The sequence below is a fragment of the Lissotriton helveticus genome, chromosome 5_1 (assembly GCF_964261635.1).
Source record: "Lissotriton helveticus chromosome 5_1, aLisHel1.1, whole genome shotgun sequence".
NCBI classification, from domain to species: domain Eukaryota; kingdom Metazoa; phylum Chordata; class Amphibia; order Caudata; family Salamandridae; genus Lissotriton; species Lissotriton helveticus.
Window position 1 is genome coordinate 368,014,606 of NC_136065.1, and position 14,268 is coordinate 368,028,873.

Consider the following 14,268-nt stretch of genomic DNA (forward strand, 5'->3'; position numbering starts at 1 on the left):
AACATGTTCCTACTCTGCCCTCGCGACTTTTGGCGCTGCAACTCTCTTCATGTCCTCTCATTATCTTCCTATTGATTGACGGTGGCCATTTTGTGGTGTGTCTGGCGCACTATCCATCACCTTCAGCTCCTCATCTCATAATCATATGTGGTGTTCTGGTTGACCTCCTGTGGTCTCAATTCTTATGGACGCTTTGCTGTTGCCTTTCTACATATTCCTGGATGGTTTTTTGCGTGCACATTACCTTGAGTCTTGCTCCATTTCGACGCACAACGTGTGGGTTTGCGTTGTTGCTTCTCCTTTGCTCCGTAGTACCTCTTCTACGGCCTCTTCGCCCCAGTACCTCTGCTTGCTACCTATATAGGGTCTCACCGTTTTGGTCCTTGCGGTGTGAATTCTCCTCCTGTGGTTCTCCTAGTTTGCCCCTCTGTTGGCATCATGTCTCAGAACGCGGGACATGCGAGATCTTCTGTCACCGGTACTACACCGAAACGTCACAAGAATGACCCTCCTTCTCCTATTCGTTCATCTCAGAATCCTGTGCTGGACTCCATTTTAGAAGAGGTTCGTGGCTTACAACCATTTATGGTGGCAACTAACGAGAAGCTCAAGCAGATAGAAGAGCGCTGGGTCGTTATGGAGAACAAGGTTTTACAACTCGAACAACGCGTCAGTGACGTCCAGGATGTCTCTTCGAAAATTCCTATTCTAGAAAAAGAAATACAGCAGCTGAAACTCCACACAGAGGACCTTGAAAATCGCAATAGGAGGAATAACCTTCGTATTTATGGTGTTCCGGAGTCCCTTGAGGGGACCGACATGGTGTCCTTCGTCCGCAAATTCCTCTATGAACTTTTGGACCTCCAACCGGAATCTACTCCTCTGAATATACAGCGTGCTCACCGTTTGGGCCGACTCACGTCAAACCCGACCAAACCTAGAGGCATTATCCTACTTTTTCTTGAAATCACCGAATTGATGACTGTTCTTAAAGCTGCGAGACTTAAACGTCGCCTCCTCTGGTCAGGACATACCATATTTCTTGCCCAGGATTTATCAAATGCCACGAATGCTCGTCGCAAGGAGTTCCTCAATTTACGACCACATATGAGGGACTTGCACATTCAATATGGAATCCTGCACCCATGTCTCTGCAAAATAACTCACAACGGTCGTTCCCGTACATTTGATGATCCTCTGAAGCTTCGTGAATACCTTCGGACCGTCTCTGCTGCACCTTCCACTATGGACACCAATGACTGAAAATGATTAATATATTTTTCCTACATTCACTTATCTCATGTCTTGACGACTGTTGTGGCCTTGTCCTGGTTTCTCTCTTGTAATTCTTCCCTATGACTTCTCTTCCATTTGTATATCTCATATCCCTATTCCCGCGCTTTCCGTTGCTCTGTGGGGTTGCCGCCTTCGCCGGCGTCTCCATGCTCCTAATGTCTAACTCTACTCTGTTCTCTCAGATCTGGCTTCTTTGTCTTGATCTGTTTGTTCTCTTTCTTCCTCTCTTTCTTTCTTCTCTCTTTTTTCTTTTCACAGGCCATGCATGTTCTCCCAATGCTCATTTTTGTTCCGTGGTTTTCTTTGTGTGCCTATCTTCCTTTCTTCCTTTTAACTCCTGTGCTTCTCGTTACTCCCCTACTTCTTTCCGTATGCTTGACATGCTCATTCGTCTAATGTCTCCTCGTATTTACCCTAATCTTCTTGCCTTTTGTCATATTCATTATGTGATTCTCATTTTTACCGTGTTTGTCTCCACTGTCTTCCCTTGTAGTTTTTCACCCGCAGTGTATTGGACCCAGATGTCATCCTTCTACCTTGTCTTCCATCATGTGTAATTTTGTGACGTGGAATGTTCGTGGTCTTGGACACCCTGTTAAACGTCAAAAGGTATTGTCCCATTTATCCAAGTTAAACGCTCAGATTGCTTTTCTCCAAGAAACGCATTGTACTGATGTTGAATCGTTGAAACTTAAGAGGGCGTGGGTGGGTCAAGTTGTATTTTCTCCGGCTGTTGATAAAAAAGGTGGTGTTGCTATTCTATTTCGTAAAGGTTTGGATGTTCAAATTCTATCCTCTCAATCAGATGCAGAGGGTCGTTGGGTTATGTCAAAGGTGACTATACATAACAAAACTATGGTGCTTCTCAATATTTATGGCCCTGTCCGACCTGACCCTAAATTTTGGGCGGATGTCAAAATCCTCATTTCCTCCATTGACTGCCCTAATATTGTCTTAGCTGGCGATCTTAACCAATGGTTAGACCCCTTTTCAGATAGACTATCCTCCTCCAAATTCCAACCTGATAAGACACACAAATCCTTCCAATCAGCCATTGCTTCACGTCCCCTCTTCGATGTGTGGAAAACATGCAATCCAAACATACTCGAATATACATTCTACTCTAATGTTCACCACACCAGGTCCAGAATTGACCATATTCTAGTCAGCAAATCCCTTCTCCCTGCAATTCAGAAATCTGAAATAGGTTCTATATTTCTTTCAGATCATGCACCTGTGTATGCCACTTTTGACCTGGCCCAAACCTCCTCCTCTTTCAATCGTTGGAAATTTAACACTTTCCTTCTCTCCGATTCTGTTTTTATGTCTAAAGTTAAGGATTTTATCTCTGAATACTTCACCCTCAATTTGCCCCAAGACACGTCAGTTTCAAACAATTGGGATGCTTTTAAAGCTGCTATACGAGGTTTCACGATTTCTTATGTATCTCGGAAAAAGAAACTCAATCGTGATAAATATACCGCCCAACTATCCAACATTAAGACCCTTGAACACTCTTACTTCTCGTCCAAGAATCCTGACGCTCTCCACCAACTTATTAAAGCCAAATCTGACCTTAATCAAATTGCCACAGTTCAAGCTTGCAATACCCTCTTGAAGGTTAAATCTAAATTTCATGGGGGTCAGAATAAAGCGGGGAAAATGTTAGCAAACTATCTCAAAATTAAATCTGAGCGTAAATCAATTGGCTCCATTCTCAATGAGGTAACCAATACAACAGTTTCCTCTGACGAGGATATTGCACAAGTATTTCATAACTATTATAAACTCCTGTATACTGATGACACGCACCCTGATGATGATAAACTTTCCCGCTTTTTCCAAGACCTCCCCCCCTCCTCCATCTCTCCCTACCGAATTCCATCAATTAGAGTCTGAAATTACCCCTCAGGAAATTCTCAAGGCAATTACCTCCCTCAAAAAAGCGAAAGCCCCTGGTCCAGATGGTCTCCCAATTGAATTTTACTCCAACATGCATTCTATTTTTGTCCCCCATCTTTTACAACTTTTTAACTCATTTATCGCAAATGCCAAAGCATCTGGCTCCTTTTTGGATGCCCTCATAATTATAATCCCCAAACCTGATAAAGACCATTCCCTATGTAAAAACTATCGTCCCATATCCCTTATTAATTACGATTGTAAAATTTTTGCCAAAATTTTAGCGGCCCGCCTAGACTCCCTTATTCCTCTGTTAATCACAACCGATCAAGTTGGTTTTGTGAAAGGTAGATTTGCAGCTGATAATGCCCGTGTTTTTGCCAATATTATCTCCCACAGTAAACGATTCAAAACCCCTCTAGCTGCCCTATCCTTAGACGCTGAGAAAGCGTTTGACCGAATTAATTGGAAATTCATGTTTAAAGCATTACATTGGTTTGGGTTTGGCCCCCACTTCATTTCCTTAGTTAAACTACTGTATTCTGCTCCCAGGGCTAGTGTTTTTGTTAATAATCAATTCTCAAAATTCTTCCCCTTATCCAGAGGGACAAGACAAGGCTGTCCTCTTTCCCCTTTACTTTTCATTCTTTGCCTTGAACCCTTCCTCACTAAAATCCGCTCTAACCCCCTAATTCAAGGGTTCACTCAGTCCTCGATTGAGACAAAAATTTCAGCCTATGCTGATGATGTCCTGGTTTACATGGCTAACCCTGTTTCTTCCTTCCTCCATTTTTAGAAGAAGTCCGCTTATACGCGTCTGTTTCTGGCTATAAGCTTAATCTCTCTAAAACGGAGGTCCTACCCCTCAACTCATCTTGTTACCAATATATGTTTGCTTCAACTGATTTTGCCTGGTGTCCCTCTAAGATCAAATACCTGGGTATTTGGTTCTCCTCTACCTTGCGTGACACACTCAAACTGACCTTTACCTCCCTTACTCAAAAGATCCAATCTCTCCTCCAACTATGGTCTCCCCTTTTCCTTTCTTGGTGGGGGCGTTTAGACACCATCAAAATGATGATTTCTCCACATATTTTATATACTGTATCTATGCTACCTGTGAAAATCCCCAAATTATATTTCAAGCGGCTGAACTCCATCTGCTCCAAATTTCTGTGGAATGATAAAAGACCTCGTATTTCCTTGCATAAACTTATACGTCCAAAATCTGAAGGTGGAGTCCGCTTTCCTGATTTTCAATCGTACCATTCTGCATTTTTATTAAAACAGGCCTTCTCATTGGCATTTGATTTCAATGATACTCCTCTCCCTAGATGGATTGCTGTCGAAAGGTCCTTGTTAAAGGACTTTTCTTTCCAACACACCCTTTTCATGTCAAATTGTACATTCTTGACTGTACACCCTGTACTGAAATACTCACATACTCTGTTGCATAATATATTCTCGAAAGAATCGTCTCCATTACAAACTTTTCTTTCCTCTAGCGTATGGTATAACAAATATCTTAAGTACAAGGGTAAATCTTTCTACTTCAAGTATTGGAAAGAAAAGGATATTATGTTTGTGTACCAATTTTTTTCTGGTTCATCTATTATTTCATTTGACATAATGCAAACTATGTTTGATTTACCTGCACATTTTCACAAAGACTTTGACATTATTACTTCTGCCATTTTATCTCACTTATCTACCCTTCCTACTTTTGATTTCCTTCCTTCCCTTACTCCTTCCACTCCATTATATACTATGTTCACTCAACAAATACCAAAAGCTGCGTTCATTTATAAACTGTTATTAGAGAATGTAGGCCTTAGGCCTAAAACTGTTATTGAAACTGTTTGGGAAAATGACTTATCTTTCTCGTTATCTGTTGATGTTTGGGATCGCTTATGGTCTAAACTGTTTAAGACTTCGATTTCAGCCCGTATTACTCAGTCACTTTTTTTTCTTTACCATAGAGCTCTAATTACCCCCGTCAGCATTACAAAATTCTCCCCTTCCTCCTCACCCCTTTGTTGGTCCTGTTCCTCTCACCAAGGTACACTTACCCACCTCTTATTTGATTGCCCATCAGTTCTCATTTTTTGGAACGCAGTTTGGAAATATTGCATGCGTATTTTTCATTTCTCTGAACCATTTTCATCGTTGCATATTTTTTTAGGTTCCCTATCTGATGTTTTGGATTTACATTCTTATAATGCAAACTTGTTTGATCTTCTCATTGCAACTGCTTTCAAAGTAATCCTGTCTTGTTGGAAGGATAACTCTAAACTGTCTGTGCATACATGGTGGAATTTTGTATGTGATGAGCACAGAATTGCAATTGCCTCCTCCTCTTCTGTCACCTTAAAAATCAAATCTGATCTTACCTGGCTGCCTTTCTCTACCTTCTTATCCTCTCATCCCCCTCCCTAACCTTTCCCTCCTTTCTCTATCTCTTCTTCTTTTTCTCTCTTCTTTTCTTCTCTTTCTTTCTCTCTTCTATTTCCTTCCATTTCATATTTTCTCTGAACCTTTTTCGTCCCCACTTATCTTTTCTGATTATCGCATATTGGTTCTGTTATTTGTCATACTGTAATATTATATTGTACTATCTTTCTTAAACAAAATAAAAACCTTATTAAACTGAAAAAAAAAAGCAATCAGGAGGGCATCTGGGCCCAGAGTTTTATTTAGTGGAAGTTGTTTAAATGCTCTTTGAATTTCGTGTAAGGTAATTGGGTCTTCCAGTAATTGCGCATGCTGAGTGTCCCAAGGGTCCCATGGACATGCATTGAGAAAGGAGGAAGCCTCATCAGGCATGAGGGGGTCTGCGGTGTATAGTTAAGTGTAAAATGCAGCAAAGACCTAACCCTTGTCTCGTTCGGATGTGGCCCAGGTGTTGTCCGCGCATTCAATTTTAGAGACATGAGCTTTAACAACCTGGGCCCGTACACGACGTGCCAGTACAGCCCCCAACTTGTCTCCCCCTCAAAGAATCTGTGCTTAAGTGACATAAGGGTATGTTCTGCTTTATTAATGCAAAGTAGTCTCAATTGACCTCCAAGCATGGCAAGTTGTTTTTTGAGAGTGAGCGAGGGTGTGACATGATCCCTGCGTTCCAAAGCCTTAACGTCATTAGTTAAGCAGTGTTCAACCAGGCAGGCTTCTCGGGAACGGGCGATCATTTTAGAAGTTATAAAACCTCAGATGGTTGCTTTAAAAGCATCCCACTGTGTGGCCTTGGGTGGTTCCGGGGGAACGTTCACCTCAAAGTAAGCCGAGATCTCCAGACGGACTTCTGCCAAGCCTACTGGATCTCCTAAGACATGGGGGGGAAGGCGCCATCTACTGGGGGCCTCGTATTGTCTACCCGGGACATGGAAGGTCACCGCCACATGGGGAGTGGTCTGATATAGCTATGTTTGAGATCTCTGCTGAGTCTAGATATTTAATCAGGGATTGCGATAGGAAGTAGGAGTCACATCTTGAATAATAATGGTGTACATGAAATAAGAAGGTATAACCTCATTCACCCAGGGAGTGGTACCTCAAGGCGTCCTTCAGGCCAATCTCTGTGAGGTCCCTCATCAAAGCAGCTGACATTGCCCCTGTGGTCTGAAATGAAGTGGCGCTACCGACTAGTGTGGGGTCCCACACCATGTTGCAGTCACCTCCAAGAATCACCGCATCCGCTAAAGAGTGTAGATGATCCTTCAAGAAGGATCTGAGAAAGGCATCTTGCCCCTGGTTGGGCGCATAGATGTTGATACGGGTCAAGGGTTGCGCACTCAATTGGATTTGGAGCTTTACATAACGTCCCTCAGTGTCCCATGTCACTCGAGAAGTCGCCCTTCCCAGTCCGGATCTGATTAATATGGCAACCCCTGCCGTTTTGGAAGTGGCTGATGCCCAGTATTGGGGAGGCTATTTCGGGTGAGCCATGACCTGGATATCTGTAGAGAGTAAATGGGTTTTTTGGAGGAAGATAATATCAGGTTCATGGAGGAGTAGGTATTTCGTCTTTTATTAGGAGAGTTAAGGCCCCTTAACAATAAGAGTAAGAAGTTTCATTGATTGGTTTGTGGTCATAGTGTAGTGTCACTGGGAGTGTCCGGGAAGGCTGTCTTAGTCATGGGTGGGGGATTGGTACTCTCCTAGGGAGAAGAGGTAACATTTGTGGGGCGTATGACAGGCACTCCCAGCGGAGAGATCGCGTATGGAAGGTTGTACGAGGGCCGGTATGTCGGACTCGCCCTGCCCCCGATGTAGGAAGGGAAGAATAGGTGGGGAAGGAACAAATAAAGGTGTAGTGATTAACTCCAGGTAGACATGATGAGTTTCAAGAGGATTTATTCAGGAAAGTTACAGGATACAAAGATGAGTAATACAAGCCCCACCAGGAGCAGACAGCATGCTGCGCAGCCCACTCAAATGTGACTTCTCTGACAGGTTCTCAACATTCTGAACAGCATCATCACAGCAACATTCTACTGGTGTTAAAATAGCATTGCATCTACAAGCGCGAGATATAACATATCCCCCTTTCGTATACCATAAAACAAAATAGGTAAAATAAAAAGAGAAAAACCTAAGATAGAGAAGAACAAATATACAGAAGCAACAAGAAGAATGAAACAAAGAGACAACAAGAGACAATAAGAAGAATGCAAAGAAGACAACAAGAGAGATAGAGAAACAGATAAGAATAACCCATCCTCCCTTCTACAAATAGAACAGAAAAACTGGAAAGACATAGGGAAAGAAAACAGCGAGATAGAGGAAGAACGCAAAGACACTAATAGCAATCTCCAAAACACACCAGCTGGCCAGGCAAGCATGCAAGGATGCAAGAAATATAACAGAAACAACACTGGGGAAAACCCAGACACGGACAAAAAGAGGCAAACAAAAGAGGAACGAAAAACAAGCACGCTGGACAATAAGAGAAAGAAAACAGGAGACTGAGAAAAAGAAAAAGACCAGAAACTGAAAACATGAGAGTCAGAGGACAGATGAGAAAAACAAAGTGAGAAAATCAGATCCTAAAACTACGTTGCAAAATGTAACAATGCAACGGGAAAACATAACGTCAAGAAAACAGTGGAAATAGGAGTGAGACTAAGATGACATACCCATTGCAAAAGTAAAGAAGTGCCCACGCATGTGAACATGGGACGAAAGACATGTAACAATAAACCATGTTCAGGCAACGTAATCTGGAGTTGACACTGAGAGCAATGAAGTAATGGGACTCGGACCCATACAACACACATGTAAGGGAACATGAGACAAAAACCCAAAACAGGTTATCGAGATAAAAATGAGTTAACGTTAACCAGATAATATGGGTCTGAACCCATAACTTATACCTAGGAATAGAAGGTTAACAAATGCAACAAGCATTTACAATGCAATGGTCTCGGCATTATTAAAGGTAGAGCTATTGGCATTGCTCATGGCTTTTTTTTTTTTTTTTTTTAATCATAAATAAATGGCAATGTCATTTACATTGCCAATAGCTTAATCGTTAAATAAATGGCATTGTCATTTACATTGCCAATAGCTTAATCGTTGAATAAATGGCATTGTCATTTACAATGCCAATAGCTTAATAGCTCGCAAATGCATGACCTATTGCATTTACACCCACACAGAGCCACACACACAAAGCAAACCACACACACATACAGAGCCACCCACGCAGAGCGCCACACACACACAGAGGCACACACACACACACCCAGAGCCCCACACACACACACCCAGAGCCCCCCACACACACACACACCCAGAGCCCCCCACACACACACACACAAACACACCCAGAGCCCCACACACACACACACACACACACCCACCCAGAGCCCCACATACACACACACACACCCAGAGCCCCACACACACACCCAGAGCCCCACACACACACACACTCAGAGCCCCCCACACACACATACCCAGAGCCCCTCACACACACACACACAGAGCCACACACACACACACACAGCCACACACAGGACAGCAAGCACAGCGAGGGGGTAGGGAAGCAAGCACAGCGAGGGGGCAGGGAAGCAAGCACAGCGAGGGGAGCAAGCACAGCGAGGGTGCAGGGAAGCAAGCACAGCGAGGGGGCAGGGGAACCAGGGGTCAGGGGAGCAAGCACAGCCAGGGGGCAGGGAAGCAAGCACAGCCAGGGGGCAGGGAAGCAAGCACAGCCAGGGAAGCAAGCACAGCCAGGGGGCAGAGAAGCAAGCACAGCCAGGGGACAGGGAAGCAAGCACAGACAGGGGGCAGGGAAGCAAGCACAGCCAGGGGGTAGGAGAGCAAGCACAGCCAGGGGGCAGGAGAACAAGCACAGCCAGGGGGCAGAGGAGCAAGCACAGCCAGGGGGCAGGAGAGCAAGCACAGCCAGGGGGCAGGGGAGCAAGCACAGCCAGGGGGCAGGAGGCAGGAGAGCAAGCACAGCCAGGGGGCAGGAGAGCAAGCACAGCCAGGGGGCAGGAGAGCAAGCACAGCCAGGGGGCAGGAGAGCAAGCACAGCCCGGGGGCAGGAGAGCAAGCACAGCCAGGGTGCAGGAGAGCAAGCACAGCCAGGTGGCAGGAGAGCAAGCACAGCCAGGGGGCAGGAGAGCAAGCACAGCCAGGGGGCATGAGAGCAAGCACAGCCAGGGGGCAGGAGAGCAAGCACAGCCAGGGGGCAGGAGAGCAAGCACAGCGAGGGGGCAGGAGAGCAAGCACAGCAAGGGGGCAGGGAAGCAAGCACAGCGAGGGGGCAGGGAAGCAAGCACAGCGAGGGGGCAGGGAAGCAAGCACAGCGAGGGGGCAGGGAAGCAAGCACGGGCAGGAGAGCAAGCACAGCCAGGGGGCAGGGGAGCAACCACAGCCAGGGGGCAGGAGAGCAAGCACAGCCAGGGGGCAGGAGAGCAAGCACAGCCAGGGGGCAGGAGGCAGGAGAGCAAGCACAGCCAGGGGGCAGGAGAGCAAGCACAGCCAGGGGGCAGGAGAGCAAGCGCAGCCAGGTTGCTGTGACTGTATCTTGCATGCCCTCTGTTAGGCGGGGTGAGACTGGGACAGAAAAAGGCACGTGCACCTGGAGCACCCGAAAGCTAAATAGGGTCCCACACTTGCAAATAGGACAGTTGAATTCGTACATTTGTTGGTGTTTTGCAGCGTGTTGGAGATACTGTAAACAGTCGAGGCTTGGTAGCAGGTAACTGTAAATACTCATTGTATTGTATTGTATTTCAGGGTACATGGCCCCTTGGTGACGTGAATGCACACACTGTGAAACATCCAGTGACACCTAACTGAAAGCGCAATGTAGTGGACCAATGAGAAATGACAGAAAATTACATTCCATGTACATGCCGATAGCTCGCTGTCTGACTTTTCTTTCCTCCCAACCTTTATTTGACTACATAGAAATAAAAACAGGATTGATCTGAATTCAAGAGTGCTTTCAATAGGGACTGGTTTTCGTTTCTAAATTTTGTCTTGTTTTAAGGTGGTTTTCTGTATACGTTAGCACATTAAATGCAAACCTACAGGCTTTGGCAATTCGTTTTTATCAATGATGTTGTTTGAAAATACCTCCCTTCCACAAACATAATCTTACACACTTAAAGCACACCTTATAAACACTTATCCCAAAATGATGTCACTGTAAACACACAGCAGACCTATTGACTTTATCAATTAGATTCTAGTTAAATGCGTTCAAAAACACCAAATCCTCCCCGCACACAAAATGCTGGTAAACATGCATATTTTATTTTTTCCTTTTTTAATGCAAGCGGGTGTGCTCTGAGACATACATAAATCACTGCCACCTTCTCCTGTGTGCGGAGTCAGGCGTTTTGATGCACAAAGACGCGGATTGCTCTGTGACCTTTAATGAATAATATAGCAACTCATTTGCATGCAGTGGTGCTCTCCCTTCCGGATCAGCACTGTCCTTGTAAGCGCCCCCCGATCCCACCTCCCCTGCGCGCTCCGTGATGCTTGGGAGCTCACCAGATGCCAAGTGTAACGTTGCAGTTACCATAAATGATGACGCTGCAAGTATGGAGGGTAAACTGGTATTTATTAGTACATCAGCTCTAAGGAGCGCCGAACCGCCGGCCACTGACTCGGCCTGAGCGCTAATCCTTTTCACGCCTCCTGCGCGCACAGCCTAACCTCGCCGTCTGCACGTCACGTGGTGTACGTGACGTGCGAACACTAGAGCGCGCCGCTACATATCTCCCCTTTTTTCCAATGCAAACTGTTAACTCACAGTCCGTCATTTATGTCAAAGTCTCGGAACCAGGCTGGTTTGATCACCGCCCTCCCCCTCTGGGTCAGTCTCACTGGGGTAGACAGGGTCCTTCCTTCCTGGCTCCCTTCCCCGCACCTTCCCCTGGTTAGTGCGGCCTCCTTACTTTCTCTCCAGTCCGTGACGTCTTCGCTAGCCAATGTTTTGTTGGCACCTCCTGATCTCTCCTCCTGTCGCTCTCTGCTCCCCTCCTCAGGGTCTGCCTCTGGGTGTCCATGCTCTACAGTATCCCTTTCATCGTTTTCCAGGTCTGCTCCAACTCGGTCCCAACTCAGCACTTTGTTGCATCTTGCCATGCGGTCCATAGACCATGTGTTTCCGTCGCTTAACCGAGCTGCTCTGCCCCGCACTTCCTCGACTTGCATAGGTTTGCTGTACTTGCTGTCCCCCTTCCTTTGTAGGGTGGCTAGCTTTACTCGCACCCATTCTCCCTTTTCCAATCTTGTCTCCTTCACATTCCTCCTGTTGTCGTAGTGTTTCGAATAGACAGCCTGTGCTTTTTCTAAGTTGGCTCTTACTACTGCGGGGGACCATTCGCTTGTTATTGTTTTTTCTTTCCATACTCGATTGTCTTGGGTGAATGGTTCTCGGCCCCTTAGTATCTGGAAGGGACTGTATCCTGTCCCTGTAGGGGTTATCCTGTATGCCCAGACCAGATGCCACAATTCCTTCTCCCAGTCCTTGTTGTTGGAGATGGCTGCTTGAACCGACCCCATCACCACTCTGTTAAATCTCTCTACCAATCCGTTACCCGCTGGGTGATATATAGACGTGTGTTTCACCAGTATGCCGTTTCTCTGCATGAAATCCATCCATTTCTCTGATTTAAATTGGGGTCCATTGTCACTCAAGACGGACTTCGGGATACCTTCCCTCACAAACGTTGACGTTGCTGGCATTAGTCATCTCTCGGGTGGACTATGCCAATGCCCTATACGCAGGCATCCCGCAATACCAAATCAAAAGACTTCAGCTGATACAGAATCAGGCAGCATGCCTCATTTACCACCAACCTAAACATCACCACGTCCGTCCCCTTCTTAAAGCCCTTCACTGGATTCCTGTATCAGAGCGTTGTCAATTCAAACTAGGCTGCTTGACCCACAAATCCCTGGCCGGCATCGGCCCTTCCTTCATTTCGTCGCTTCTGCACCCGTACGTCCCTTCCAGACCCCTCCGATCTTCCCACCACGCTCTCCTTCAGACGCCCAGGTTTAGGCGCAAAAAGCACGGAGGCCTCAGATTCTCCTTTCTGGCCCCCTCACTCTGGAACTCTCTCCCTCTGGAACTTAGACTTTCCTCTTCTTACCTTCACTTCAGGTCTCTCCTAAAAACTCACCTCTTCCGCTGTGCTTATACATAAGCTCCCCTGCCCTCCCTTCTTTGTCTCTTCCTGATTTAGTGAACAGCGCCAAGAAACCGTCCGGTGTATGCTGCGCTCTATAAATCCTTTTTACATTACATTTTACACAGACGTGTCGGCCAGGAACTTGACGTTTCTGCATCCATCGCCTCACCTATTTTTAGTTCCGGCCACTTGGAATATCTATCCATCAGGACACAAACATACTTTTGGACTCCTTGCGCGTCCAGGATTGGCCCCAGAATGTCCACCGATAACTCTTCCCATGGGTTACTCGGGAGATCGAACTTTCCAAGGGCAGGGCGTAGTGGTTTAAGGGTCTTATCCGCCCCTTGGCACTGTGTGCATTCCCTGACATGCCTCTCAGCCCTTACGTCCATCCCTGGCCACCAGTAATTTTGTTTAGCTCTCAATTTCAGTTTTCCTATTCCTAAGTGACCTTCGTGGAGCATGCTCAATAGTTTGTGGATGATTCCTGCCGGAGGAATGACTTTCTCTCCCCTGTACACGAACACTCCTAGGTCGTCCATCGACAACTCATCTCTGACTTCAAAATAGGGTTTGAGGTGCCCTCGTGTTTGTTGCTTGTCTGGCCATCCACTGGTGATGTACGTCTTCACTTCCTCCATTATCTGGTCTTCCCTGTATGCTTCCTTCCATTCCTGAAGACCAATGTTTTTTTCTTGGTCGTCTGTGAGCGCCACCATTTCGTCCCCTCCATCTTGGTCTTCTCCACTCACGTCCGTAGTTGCTGCTCTGCTTAAATAGTCGGCCACCCTGTTCCTGCTGCCCGGGATGTGTTCTACATCGTATCTAAATTCCAGCAATTTGATCGTCATCTTCGCAATTCTGGGCATCGCACTGGCATGTCCGCTAGACGTTAGTACTTTCAGGAGGGGTTTGTGATCCGTTCTCAACAAAAACCGTGTGCCCCACAAGAACTGCCTGAATCTGGTCATGGCCCACACTACCGCCAGCATTTCCTTTTCAATTACACTGTACTTCTTTTCAGTTTCAGTTAGCGTGCGGGAGGCGAAGCTGATCGTTTCCATTCTCCCGTGGCCTCTGTCTTGCATCAGGACGGCCCCCAACCCTTTGTCGCTGGCATCGGTGGTGAGCACCGTGTTTCCTTGGGGGTCATATCCTTGTAGCGGTATTGCTCCAGCTATTTCTCTCTTTATGACCTCAAATTCACCTTGTGCCTCCTTCGACCAGTCAAATTCTGTGTTGTCCCTGGTCAGCTGCCTCATGTGGTGGGTCTTGGAGGCGAAGTGCTGGACGAATTTGCTATAGTATTCCGCCATTCCCAGGAACGAACGGACTTCATCTTTGTTGGAAGGTGGTGGAGCTTCACAAATGGCTTTCACATTGTCTGCTTTTGGGGTGACGCCTC

At 46.2% G+C, this 14,268-nt stretch overlaps 1 protein-coding gene across 1 annotated transcript in view; it reads left to right on the plus strand.

The window, feature by feature from the left end:
• LOC144753169 (uncharacterized) overlaps positions 1 to 14,268 on the plus strand; it is a 281,794-nt gene that overhangs the window by 114,254 nt on the left and 153,272 nt on the right. The gene's annotated exons all lie outside the window — the stretch shown is intronic.